The sequence below is a fragment of the Sinocyclocheilus anshuiensis genome, unplaced genomic scaffold (assembly GCF_001515605.1).
Source record: "Sinocyclocheilus anshuiensis isolate Anshui unplaced genomic scaffold, SAMN03320099.WGS_v1.1 scaffold1254, whole genome shotgun sequence".
Lineage (NCBI taxonomy): Eukaryota > Metazoa > Chordata > Actinopteri > Cypriniformes > Cyprinidae > Sinocyclocheilus > Sinocyclocheilus anshuiensis.
In genome coordinates, this window is record NW_015557130.1 from 135141 (window position 1) to 140062 (window position 4922).

Consider the following 4922-nt stretch of genomic DNA (forward strand, 5'->3'; position numbering starts at 1 on the left):
TTGTCCATTCCACTCACCTGTGGGTAGCACACTCAGAATTGCACAATGTTCTTGAGGTTTTCAACAGTTTTCATGTGGTGCATGTGATGTGGTGGGATGGGGGGAGAGAGGATCCTGGTGTCAGGAGCTAGGGTTGTGGATGAGGTTTCAGAGGAGGGTGAGGTGATTGGAATTGAGGGCTCTCACAGCCTGGGGGAAAGAGCTGTTGAGCAGTCTTGCAGAGCAGTCTCTGATGCTCCGGTACCGTCTTCCTGATGGTAGGAGCTGGAAGAGACTGTGGGAGGGATGGGCGGAGTCTTTCACGATACTGGTAGCTTTACTGGAGCATCGTGCAAGGAAAATGTCCAGAATGGAGGGGAGAGGGGCACCGATGATCTTTGCAGCTGTGTTCACTGTCCGCTGTAGAGTCTTGTGGTCAGCAGCACTGCAGTTCCCGTACCAGACAGTGATACAGCTGGTCAGCACACTCTCAACGGTTCCCCTGTAGAATGTGGTGAGGATGGGTGGAGGGAGACTTGCTCTTTTCAGCCGGCGGAGAAAGTGTAGGCGCTGTTGTGCCTTCTTGGAGAGTGACATGGTGTTGGTGGTCCAGGTGAGATCCTCTGTGATGTGCACCCCCAGGAATTTAGTGCTGCTGACTCTCTCCACAGTCGATCTGTCGATGGTCAGTGGGGGGGTGGTCAACAGAGTTCCTCCTGAAGTCCATCTAAACCTTCTTTGTCTTACTCACATTGAGGGACAGGTTGTTAGTGCCACACCATTCAGCCAGCTTTGCCACTTCCTCTCTGTAGTGCGTTTCATCACTGTTGCTGATGAGACCTACCACAGTTGTGTCATCCGCAAACTTGATGATGTGGTTAGAGCTGGACTTGGCAGTGCAGTCGTGGGTCAGCAGCGTGAAGAGCAGCGGGCTGAGCACACAGCCTTGTGGGGCACCCGTGCTCAGTGTGGTAGTGCTCGAGGTGTTGCGGCCGACACAGACTGACTGAGGTCTTCCAGATAGAAAGTTCAGGATCCAATTACAGAGGGAGGTATTTAGGCCCAGCAGGTTTAGTTTGCTGATGAGCTGATGTGGGATTATTGTGTTGAATGCTGAGCTGAAGTCGATGAACAGCATTCTAACATAAGAGTCTTTGTTTTCTAGGTGGGTAAGAGCCAGGTGGAGGAAATTGCATTATCCGTAGAGCGGTTTGGACGGTATGCAAACTGGAGCGGATCGAGTATGTTGGGGAGGCTGGTTTTGATGTTGTGCATGACTAACCTCTCAAAGCACTTCATCATGATTGGAGTCAGTGCTATGGGACGGTAGTCATTTAGATAGGACACAGGCAATTTTTTTTTTGGTACCGGTAATTTGGTACCGATATAAGCGCTGGAATCCGTGCATTATAGGCTATCTGTGCTAATTAAAGAGTGTTTGTCAGGGGTCCCGGCCCGTCTGGAATGTGGTCTTGTGACTCAACGCCTCACTTCATGTCATGTAGGCTTCACGCGAAATCACTCGAGCAGAAGGTTCCGAGTGACCTGAAATCACACACCATGCTAACATAGGTACTGTACTTACTCATCGTTTGCACCTGCATGAAAGTATTTCATCATCACAGTGAAACTAATGTCATTAACCGTCACAAGTGCAGAACATCCAAGTGTGGTCAGACACGTCTACGGTTCGTTTGAGATGACTGTGAAGAGAATGTTCAAGCACATATTCATCAGTCAAGTCATTCTTCATTGAGCTGCTCTTCAGGGGCCTCACACTCACAAGACCAGTCATGATCATCTAAAAACAAGTCCTCATACAATACAGTTAAAAAAGCCAACAGTTCACACATGCCTGTGTTAATGAAGAAAAGCTGCTACTTTGCATGGCAACCCTCTACAGCAACAGTTATTAAACTGATATTAGCATTATAACTGAATAAATCATTGCACGTTTAATCACAGCAGATCACTTACCAGATTTTACCACTGGTTAGCAGTGTTTATAGGAATAAAGGGAGTAGACTCTGGTAAAATCACCTTGAGTCACTTAGTCCATCACTTGAGATATTTGCTTTATTCAAAGATGAAGTGTGTTTTTCGAAGCTCTCAAGCCATGTTACTACATACTAAAAACATGAAGATTCGCTCATCTTAAACCAGCCGGGACGCAAAAGGACAAAAGCAATAACAAATCATGTATACGTTAAAGGCAAGATGTCACAGGTGAACAGGGTAAATATTTGAACTAACAGATGTCACCATCCTAGATGATTCATTAAAATTATTCATATTAATTAACATCGCAATCCTTTTTCCTTTAATGTCTTGCCTTAAAACTCAAATGCTACAGCAGTGACGAGAGTGAAATAATGTAATTAATTTAGACTACACATTGAATCGTCTTGTAGTGAACCGTCATGATCTCGATCAATAAGGTTTCAGTGTCTTGTCACCTTTGCTCCATTCACGTTCACACCCAAAAACATTCCAGGGGCGCTGATGCAACACAAGCAGACAAAACTACGAGGAACATGACAACATCACAGAAGCAGCAACATGACAGCGCCTTCAGGAAGCAGTTTTTCCTCTAACAGGCTCAGATACAACATGTGATCAGCAGTGATTTCCACGGAGGCGATATTAAGCGCGGTTATTCAGTGCTGGCAGTGATCCAGCTCTGCTCTCAGATGTCGGTGTGGGCGGCACTGATCTCCTCACTCGGGGAGGAATAGTTTAGCAAAAATGAAAATGTACTGTAAATGTGCTCACCCTCAGGCCATCTGAGATCAGGATGAGTTAGTTTCTTCATCAGGTTTGTAGAAATGTAGCACTGCCTCAGTGTCTCAGCAATGGATGCTCTGCAGTGAATGGGTGCTGTCAGAATGAGAGCTGATAAAAACATCACAATAATCCACAATTAAAACAATAGATTGAAGTTAAAAACTTGTTAATGATGGCTACAGTTTTTCAACTCTGACAATCACCCAAGAAGCTGGAATGGCATTAAAACACCAACCAACCAACAAAGAAAGTAAAGAAAGATGTTGAAGTGATCAGACTGCACACCATGAATCCCTTCATCATCAACATCAGCTGATTTAGCTGGATTATGAGAGACATTAGTTACAGTGTGATCAGATTTTGATTGGTGCATAAATGAATTATTTGTAGGCTTCATGCTTCATAATGTCCTTCAGCAGGAGCTCATTCCCACACCCTGCTTTATTCTGACTTCAGCTTCAGTGCTTTGTACTCAAGAGTCCAATGCTCATGCACGATGTTTGCTTGCGGAAGTGTCACTAGCTGCACCATTGATTTTTGACTCGCTCTAGAGTGGAGGGAGGGATTGTGGGATATATATTTTGGCACTGATGCAGGAGAAGATGTGAGACAATGGAGCAGCAGTCACACTAACGAGAGAGAGAGCTTGCCGTTTGAAGCACTGATGGCTCATGCAGGCTCATCCGCTCGGAGAAAACTGTGTGTGACGTGTGTTCACATGCTACAAAAGCATTCAGTCCTCAGTTACGGTATTTGCTAGAAAAACTGTTCTAAACAGTAGCAGAAAAGGGTTCTTCAGCTTGTAACAATAGCAGAACCCTCTTTGGAGCTAAATAGAACCCTGAAGAACCATGCTTTGAAAATGCGATATAGGACCTTAATGGTGTTATAAATAACCTTTTAAATGATTTTCATTAATATTAGTATTATTAATATTAGTAGTGGAATATCATGGAATAGCTTTAATATTCTATGTTAAATGTCTAATGTTACTTGTGAAAAGAGGAGAGAAGTTTCCTCAGCTGAACAGAGCTGCTCGCACTTACACATGACCAAAACAACTAAACAGAGAAAAGAGCATGTTTGTTTGGAAACCAGTTACAATTTTACACTTAAACTCGTATTTAAATGGTTACCTGTTGAGAGTGTATTAACAGTCAGTCTGAGCTCCAGAAAATCAGTAATGAGGAGCTTTGACAATTACAGATATGAAAAACAAAAAGGGCGGGAATAAAGAACCCTAAACTCTAACACAAAGAACCATTTCAGCATAGAAGGGTTTTTCAGGATGCTATGGTTCTAAATAGAACCGGCACTACATGTAAAGAACCTTTAAAGAACCATGCTGATTATTCTGTATGCTAGCTTTCACATTTGGACTGTTTCATGAATGATTGTTTTACCGCCAAATTTTCTTGTAAATGCTGTGAAAGGATATTATTTACCAGTGTGACAACTTACCCCGTGTCATCTACTAGTGGGAAGCTCTTAAAAACACACATTATAGGCTCCTCGCCAGGGTTTTCTGGGTGTATATTGCACCTGTTGAAGGGAAGAAAAGCATAAGGTTTCTAAGATTATGTAAATAATACAATAAAGATAATTTCTCTTAGTCATTTCTCGAATGTTGCTTTGACATTTGTCACACTTCTAAGGCAATGGCTTACCTTTCCCTTATGGGGTTAATCGCTGAGATATCAGTCAACTAAACAATGTGAAATGCCAAAGTTAAAGAGGTGTAATATGAACTCTTTTCTTCAAGGGTTCAAGGCCGGTAGGAGTCTACAGTAATGCTGAGGGTTTAGTGCTCTCAGAAACACAGACTGTAGGTAAAGTGTATAATAAAACGCACTGATGTTTCCTCATCGAAGCTCTCGCTGTCAGTAACAGGAGCTCATTTACAGCCCAAATGAATCACCAGAAGCTTCCTGCTCAGAAATGACAGTTCCCCTCAAGTATGGAAAAGTCATTTCGTAACACTGAAAAGAAACAGAAAATAAAAAGACGAGGTATTTGGATAAATTTTTCTGTGAACAAGGAAACACACACCTCATTGTGTGCAGCAGATCGCTGTGATTTAATTTCCTGTTTGTTTTACATGTGCTCTTATTCTTTCACTAAAATTAAATATTTTTCACTTTTATGTTGGCACACGAGTA